The sequence below is a fragment of the Tursiops truncatus genome, chromosome 5 (assembly GCF_011762595.2).
Source record: "Tursiops truncatus isolate mTurTru1 chromosome 5, mTurTru1.mat.Y, whole genome shotgun sequence".
Taxonomy (NCBI): domain Eukaryota; kingdom Metazoa; phylum Chordata; class Mammalia; order Artiodactyla; family Delphinidae; genus Tursiops; species Tursiops truncatus.
In genome coordinates, this window is record NC_047038.1 from 87,330,432 (window position 1) to 87,340,228 (window position 9,797).

Genomic DNA, 9,797 nt, shown 5'->3' on the forward strand with positions numbered 1-9,797 from the left:
AAGTTATTTTGTAGGTGAAAAAACAATAAGGCAGTAAAGGAAGTATAGGTCAAAAGTGGCTTTTGTTTTGCTTTGTTTGGATTAAACTGAATGAGAGTAAAGCATGCTGAAATGCTGGCGGGAAAGGATTCAGATGATAAAAATTTGAGTAACCAGAAGAAAATAGGCATAATTGGTGTGTGGGTTCCTAGAAAGGTGAAAGAGGAGAGGCATCAAAGCTCAGAGGCAGAGATTAGCTTTAAATAGGAGAAAGCTCCTCCACCGTTTCTATGATAAGTTAATCATAAAGCACATTGTTCTTCTAGTGTGGTCATTTAGCACTTATTACAGTACTAAATACAGAGTAGCACTGAGAGGGTGTCAGCCTGCTTCTCTGAGGAGAATTCCTGAGGTAGAACTACTTAGTCTAAATTGGTGTAAAGAAACACTGGATGTGGGGGAGCGTAAGGAGAAGGAAGGAGAAGAACGACTGCCTTTCATCACTAGGAAAGAATGTTCTAAAGAAGCCCTCTTGGCTCTAAACAGCACATTATTAGGAGCTGGGAAAGGAGCTGGAAGGGGACAACTGTTCTAATTACTAATAAATAAGTGAAGGAACTCATTTTATTTTCCATGCCCCTCAATCCTTGAAAGGTGAACACTTTCTTCTGATATGCAATGAGGTTGAGTTAATCTCAAAGGATCCCACCCCACAGCTACCTTTGCATTTGAAAGAAACAAAAAATCATGAACCATGGATGTCAATAAGCCTAGGGTGGCAAAAGGAAAAGGAATTGAAGTCAAGTACCATAAAGAAATGGTGCCCATTTGTGTAACCTGTGATTAAGGTGCTATTCATCATCCAAGATTAAAGGAAGAAGTTTATTACGTTGAGTAGATACAGAGAACTTCAGGAATTGAAGCTACCAGTTACTTCCAAGGAAAGACAAAGAGGTGCATTTTATCACCACTATCACTGCTTTATTCTTTTATCTGACAAGAAAAATGGATCCACTGGATCCACAAGCTCAAAGATTTGTTTCTGCTGCAGTGATGTGTTTCTTAGGTTAACTTTGTCATTTGGTCTATATTCACTATTAACAAGTCCCATGCTAACCAATTTTTATCTCTCCCATAGATTGCATTTGGATAACCCTTCTGTGATGGAATAAAAATAATAATCATAATATTTATGATTGACACATAACAGACTAATAAACCTCTAAATACTGCAGCTTTTTCACTTATTAATATTAACTTGTTAATTAAAAGCTTTTGCACAACAAAGGAAACCATAAACAAAACAAAAAAACAACCCTCAGAATGGGAGAAAATATTTGCAAACAAAGCAACTGACAAGGGATTAATCTTCAGAATATACAAACAGCTCATGCAGCTCAATATCAAAAAAACAACCCAATCAAAAAATGGGTGGAAAACCTAAATAGACATTTCTTCAAAGAAGACATACAGATGACCAACGAACACATGAAAAGATGCTCAACATCGCTAATTATTAGAGAAATGCAAATCAAAACTATACTGAGGTATCACCTCACACAGGTCAGAATGGCTATCATCAAAAAAATCTACGAAAAATAAATGCTGGAGAGGGTGTGGAGAAAAGGGAACCCTCCTGCGCTGTTGGTGGGAATGTAAATTGGTACAGCCACTATGGAGAACAGTATGGAGGTTCCTTAAAAAACTAAAAATAGAGCTACCATATGACCCAGCAATCCCACTCCTGGGCATATATCTGGAGAAAACCATAATTCGAAAGGATGCATGCACCCCAATGTTCATTGCAGCACTATTTACAATAGCCAGGACATGGAAGCAACCTAAATGTCCATCGACAGAGGAATGGATAAAGAAGATGTGGTACATACATACAATGGAATATTACTCAGCCATAAAAAGAAACGAAAGTGGGTGATTTGTAGAGATGTGGACGGACACAGAGACTGTCATACAGGGTGAAGTAAGTCAGAAAGAGAAAAACAAATATCGTATATTAACGCATATATGTGGAATCTAGAAAAATGGTACAGGTGAACCTGTTTGCAAGGCAGAAATAGACACAGACGTACAGAACAAATATATGGACACCAAGGGGGGAGGCGGGGGGTGGGATGAATTGGGAGATTGGGAGTGACATATATACAGTACTATGTGTAAAATAGATAACTCATGAGAACCTACTGTATAGCACAGGGAACTCTACTCAGTGCTCTGTGGTGACCTAAATGGGAAGGAAATCTAAAAAATAGTGAATACATGTATACATATGACTGATTCCTTTTGCTGTATAGCGAGAAACTAACACAACATTGTAAAGCAACTATACTCCAAAAAAAATAATTTAAAAAATAAAATACAATATACAAATCAATTTTCACTGCAAAGTAAAGGAGCTGTTACAGTGGAGGATTCCTGGACTGAATGTCAATATTATGACATAGTATGAGTGTGTTTCGTGTTCGGTAATTGCGATCATTGTTGCTTTTGTTGTGGTCATCCATTTACAATGCTTGGTGTCAGTTTATTTATCTCTTGTAAAAATAAAATACAGTGTGTGTGTGTGTGAGTTGTGAAAAAAAGAGGAAACTTTAAGAAAAACAGTAAAACAAAATAAAATAAGATACAAAAGAAAAATAAATAAATAAAATGAGCTTGTTAAAATTAAAGTAGGTGTCTGGGAAAGAGAGTAGCTGATTCATTGTTTAAATGAAAAATACCATCAAGAAACAGTAATTAAAAAAATAAAAGGATTATCTTACATTAGTAGTCCATTTTTTCCCATGGCAATTTTTAAATGAACAAGACTGGAAACCTGAACTGGGTTCCTGAGGGAATTCTCAGAATACAATGTCAACACGATTATCACAAGGAACTGATTTACTCCAAGGTATATGAGGTGGTCACAAAACTGAATCCTCTATGGGTGCTGAGTCAGTACTACTGTGTAAAGCTCACATTGTGGATGTACGGAAAGTGGATGATGGGCTATGGCATCCTCTGGCCATATTTACAGAGATCAGGTGGTAGTGCTTTTGACTAGTCAGCAACTGAGCTGACTAGCTTTTCCTAGGAGGGCAAAAGCTAGGGTGCAACAGGAGCCAAGGCTCTGTGCATCAACCTTCTCACACGAGACACAGAATAACCGAGAAGCCTTTGTTAATAGGTCTCATTCTGAATAATCACCTCTTTAAAATAGGTAATGCAGAATCTTACTGTTTAAAAAAAAGTCAAGCCATGCAAGATTATATATACACACGTGTACAAACATGTGCATACACCACCCGCCCACACACACACAGAGTAAGGTTTGCCTCTAACCACTGGCCTCCAGTCATCCAGTTCTCAAATATGTTACCAGTTTTTTGTGTACCCTTCCCATGATGGTCTGTGCAGTGTTTCATCACTTTTAAATTTGGTAATTCTGCTGTACTTGGGATTTTGACAAGTTTTCCACCTGCTGTGAAAGGATGTTCTGAAGACAGTTTGTTTCTAAATTGAGAGCAAAAGGAAAAGGAAACACAATAGACAAATTGGCTTCTGTGTCACAAGGAACAAAGGACACTGGAGAAAAGAGGCATGAAAGAAAGGTGATATTTGGAAGAATAATTTTTTCCCTATTTAAAAATAGCTTAATTACGAAAAACAAGACTTTAGAATCAGTGTCTGATAAAATCCTGGCTATGTCACTGTCGAGCTACATGACTTTGGTCATTACTTAATCTCTCTGAGCTTTGTTTTCCTAAATTAAAAAATAGAGATAATATTAACTACCACATAAAGTTGTGAGTTACCTGGCACATAGGAAAAAATTAATAAGTGGTGACTATTATTATTTTCTTAGGCATTGTTTAAAGGAAATGGTTATTGTTGTATTTTAATTCTGTTTCTTCCCTCTGATCCCATCTCAGTATTTATTTATTTTTTTAATTGAAATGTAGTTGGCATATAGCCACCTCAATATTTATTTGTTAACAATGTATCCAAGGATTTAAGACAGCTTCCTCCCTAGGAAAATAAAATTTTCTTCGAAATAAATTCTATTGAATTAGAAAACACCAAGTTTAATGCTAAACTCTGAAGAGACCTGTTTAAGCATGTCCTAGGGTCTAGGGCAGATATATATACCCTAATGGTCTAATGGTCTGAAGGTCATCAGAGGATTGAGACTCATCACTGTAAAAAGATCTTGGAAGTACCTATTTCTTTTTCTTCCTTTTTTTTTTTTCAATTGGAGTATAGTTGCTTTACACTGCTGGGTCAGTTTCTGCTGTTACAGCAAAGTGAATCAGCCATATGTATACATTTATGCACTTTTTTTTTTGATTTCCTTCCCATTTAGGTCACCACAAAGCACTGAGTAGAGTTCCCTGTGCTAAACAGTAGGTTCTCATAAGTTACCTATTTTAAACATAGTAGTGTATATATGTCAATCCCAATCTCCCAGTTCATCCCACTCCCGGAAGTACCTATTTCTTATGTATTATATTTAGTCTGTTTTCCCAACTACATTTTTTATGAAACAAGGGTCTGTATCATAAAATCCTTATATCTACCTCTCTACCTACATACCTACCTATCTGTACCATACATATATATGAGTGTGTGTATATGTGTGGGGGTTAAGGCAGGGGTCCCCAGCCCCTGGGCTGAGGACCAGTACCGGTCTGTGGCCTGCTAGGAACTGGGCTTCACAGCAGGAGGTGAACAGTGGGTGAGCAAACTAAGCTTCGTCTGCCACTCCCCATCGCTCGCATTACCGCCTGAACCCTACCTGCCGCCCCCCCGCCCCAAGTCCGTGGAAAAATTGTCTTCCACAAAACCAGTCCCTAGTTCCAGAAAGGTTGGGGACCACTGGGTTAAGGGATATAATGCTGGTTTTATAGGTAACATTTCTATTTGATCAAGAGGTAACAAAAATGAAAAAGCTAATGGTAAATTGGACATTGGAGAGGACATTTTTCTAGTAAAAATATAAACCTGTATTTTAAAATAATCTTAATATGTATTTTTAATTTGACTATTTGTAGGCTCCATTTATAACAAACACTTACTAGAGGCCGCTATAAGTACACATATAGTACCTAATTTATATTGAAGTCACTTGAGCAAATACTGTTATCATTTGTAGGGTTGCATGTGAAGGGATTCACCTAATATATAATTTTACTATGATCACTTGTTATACTTCATTTACACAAAATTACTTATTCCATCTACTATTATAATCACAAATTAATCCTCAAGATTTCAAGGAGAAAAAAGAGTTAACTAATGCGTAGGGCCTGCTTTCTAGGTATTTTTCTTCAAATAAAAACACAGGATAGTTGAAATCTAAGCTATCACAAGGGCTATCCCTGGAATAACTCAAGAAAGTAATTGCACTTCTACCAATTCTATTCCTATTCCATTCTTACAACTTCGTGGACATATTTTTGAGATTCTAGGTCTACTCTCCATTCAGAATTTGTATGCTGGACTGTATTTCAATAGCCAACCCCACAGTTTTTTCCACTCATTACAATTTCTATAGGTGACAGTTATCTTGAGGGCTAACCATGAATCTGACCTCATAGATCATGGACTTAGGAGTGATCTATTCTGAGACTCATTAATTTCAGAAATATTTATTATTGCATTTTTTGTACTAGACACTGAGAAATATATAATGAAACTAGTCCCTACTTTCAAGGCTGTCACAGTCTAATAAGGAAGATGGATAAGAAAATCAATTCCAACACACTGTATTTACTGTGATAATGAGATATATCAGGATACCATTGGACTTCAACAGAGGGACACTTTCACACTCTTATGGGTCAAAGACCATGTCAACAGAATTGATAACAAAGTTGGCTATTGAGGGAACCAATAAAGATTAGCAAAATAAAGGGAATGCTGTTCTAGGCAGAAGGAGCAGTTTTTACACAATCTCAGAAACATAAGATCTAGAGAATTTAAGGAATTGCAAATGGTTTGTGGCAAGAATACTAACATAGTGGGAATGATGAAAAGGCAGATCATTAAAAAGCCTTATACATACATCGTAAGGAATGTGAACTTTATCTGGAAGGTAATGGGGTGCCCATTGAAATTGATATAAGCACAATTACATTTAGAAATTGGGCTCTGGCAATAGTTCAGAAGCTGAATTCGGAAGATGAATATGAGGACAAGAGACCAGAAGTAATTAGGGGGCTAATGCAATAATTCACAGGAGAAATAAGGAGTGCCTAGATCACGAGAGCAACTTCAAGAGCTCTTTGGACTGTCTTTCTGTCCTGAAATTGTCCTCTATAAGCCTTATGGCAGCCCTGGACAGAGGCTTCCAGGGAAAGGTCAAACTGAAGGAGCTAACAGACATATATCAAAAGTAAAGGCTTTCAGGACATGGAAGCAACCTAAATGTCCATCAACAGATGAATGGATAAAGAAGATGTGGCACATGTATACAATGGAATGTTACTCAGCCATAAAAAGGAATGAAATTGAGTTATTTGTAGTGAGGTGGATGCACCTAGATTCTCTCACACAGAGTGAAGTAAACCAGAAACAGAAAAACAAATACCGTACGCTAACACATATATATGGAATCAAAGAAACGTTACTGATGAACTTAGTGGCAGGGCATGAATAAGATGCAGATGTAGAGAACGGACTTGAGGACACAGAGGGGGAAGGGTAAGCTGGGACGAAGTGAGAGAGTGGCACTGACATACATACACTACCAAATGTAAAATAGATGGCTAATGGGAAGCAGCCACGTAGCACAGGGAGATTGGCTTGATGCTTTGTGACGACCTAGAGGAGTGGGATAGGAGTAGGAGGGAGGGGATATGGGGATATATGTATACATATAGCTGATTCACTCTGTTGTAGAGCAGAAGCTAACACAACATTGTAAAGCAATTATACTCAAATAAAGATGTCAAAAAAAAAAAAGTAAAGGCTTTAATCCTACTTGTCACAAACTGGGGAAATATTAAACCAAAAGAGTAATTTTTACTATGTCAAAGGATTGTAACGTCTTTGGGATGAAAAGAAAAAAAAAAACGTTAAAATTATTGAGAGATTCTAACCCAATGTTTGAATCCCCTTACAACATCCCTACTAAGTGGGGACCCAGCCCAAGTTAAGTAATTCCAGTGAGAACAATCCACTATTCCATAAGAAAGGTTGCATGCATTTGCTCTCATTTTTAAAAGAAAAAAGAAAAAGCAGGGAGCTTTGTAGGGACTTGCTAGTCAAGATTCCAGGTGCTATCCAGATTTTCCATTGACTTTGCTTGCACTTTCTCTTCCTGAAATTCATCTCTTTTTAGTGGTGCGTAATTTATATGTAGGGCTGACTTTATGGGAAGGTAATAAAAGGGAGCTTTCCCTAAGTAATGCCATTTTGGGGGCCAGGAAGCAAAGCTTCTCCTCCCTCATCCACCCCCACTCCATGCTATCAGAGTCCCAAATTCCACCATTAGCATTTCTGAAGAAATGGCACATTAAATTAAGTCACACTAGGATGTTAATGACATATCAGATAGATTTCATTCTGACATTGGGAATCCTGAGAAGTACAGAGCCACTAGCAAGGGAAAGAGCACTAAAAATGGAGAAAAGAAAAACAGTACAAGATGAGCCAGAGGTTCCCAATAAGAAAGACATGAAATTTGTTCAAAATACTCTTTCTAGGACTCCTCTTATTATTTTGTCACAATAGATCTGGGGCAAATTTCTGGGCGATTCTGATATGCAGCTAAATTTAGGAACTATTAGCTGTGAAGCCACATAAAAAAAAACCCAAACGACATGACCCTCACCTCATAAACACACAAAGTCAATGTTCCTATAATGCTGAGGGCCATCTTGGTTTGTTCATACAAAGCTCTTATCCTAAAGTTTCTAAAGTAAAGGTTAAGAGGAGAGTCAATGGCACATTTGGTGCCTGATGAAATGTGCCACTGACTTCTCAAGTTTCTAAGTCTACTTCAACGACCGTAGGCTTTCAATGAGCAGAACTATGATGATGAGTACAGAATGATACATAACACTTTGCTTTTAAATTTTCTTTGGGCTATTTCAATATCTATGTCTCTTGGGCTGAGAAGTTTATGAATTTGTAACAAACATTAGATCATTGGGCTCATGATAGCTTTTGAAGAAAGTGGCAAATTTTAGCTCTGATTTTTTTTTTTTTCGGTACGCGGGCCTCTCACTGTTGTGGCCTCTCCCGTTTGCTCTCCCGTTTGTGGAGCACAGGCTCCGGACATGCAGGCTCAGCGGCCATCGCTCACCGGCCCAGCCGCTCCGTGGCATGTGGGATCTTCCCAGACCGGTGCACGAACCCGTGTCCCCTGCATCGGCAGGCGGACTCTTAACCACTGCGACACCAGGGAAGCCCTTAGCTCTGATTTTTCTTAAGAAAATGGACAAGGAGGTAAAAATGCATTGTTATAATAGTGCAGTGACAAAAAAAGTCACAATGATAGCTGAAGCACTCAGATGGAAGATATAAAAACAATAATTAGCATTTGTTTAGCATTTATAGTTTACAAAATTCATTTGTAGATTTGATTCTTCCAAGAATTCTGTAACATAGGTAGGGTAGGTGTTGAAGATGAAGATTTGTGGTACGCGGGCCTCTCACTGTTGTGGCCTCTCTCTTTGCGGAGCACAGGCTCCGGACGCGCAGGCTCAGCGGCCACGGCTCACGGGCCCAGCCGCTCCGCGGCATGTGGGATCTTCCCGGACCGGGGCACGAACCCGTGTCCCCTGCATCGGCAGGCGGACTCTCAACCACTGCGCCACCAGGGAAGCCGGAAGATGAAGATTTTATAGATGAAGATTTTATTTTATTTATGTATTTATTTATTTTTAAAATAAATTTATTTGTTTTATTTATTTATTTTTGGCTGTGTTGGGTCTTGGTTGCTGTGCGTGGGCTTTCTCTAGTTGTGGCGAGTGGGGGCTACTCTTTGTTGTGGTGCAGGGGCGTCTCATTGTGGTGGCTTCTCTTACTGTGGAGTACTGGCTCTAGGGAAGTCCAGATGAAGATTTTATAGGTGACATTTCTCAAGGCTCAAAGTTTGGACTTCCCTGCTGGTGCAGTGGTTAAGAATCTGCCTACAAATGCAGGGAACACGGGTTCGAGCCCTGGTCCGGGAAGAGCCCACATGCCTCAGAGCAACAAAGCCCGTGCGCCACAACTACTGAGCCTGAGCCCTAGGGCCCACGTGCCACAACTACTGAGCCAGCGTGCTACAAGTACTGAAGCCCGCTCACCTAGAGCCCGTGCTCCACAATAAATGAATCTACCGCAATGAGAAGCCGGGGCACAGGAGGAAGAGTAGCCCCCGCTCACTGCAACTAGAGAAAGCCCATGCATAGCAACGAAAACCCAATGCAGCCAAAAATAAATAATTTTTTAAAATAAATACAATTTTTTAAAAAGACTCAAAGTTTGAAGGGTTTTCTCAAGGTTTAGAAGAGTATTCTAAGTTTTTTTTTTTTTAAATCCTGCTATGAGGCAGAATATCATACATTGTTTTCCGTTTTCTAAATAATTCTAGTAAACTCAATATGTTAACTCAGAAATTTTAATGATTTATACAAAGACTTGTTTAATTACTCCTGGACATATGCAGTAAATAATAATAGAACTACCTTTTATTGAGAACCTACTCTGAGCTAAGCACTGTGTCAGGTGTGTAAATTATATCTAATTATAACAATGCTGCAAGATGTTAAGATGTTATCTCATTTTGCAAAAGAGGAAACTGAGATTCAGAGAGGTTAAGTGAGGTGCCC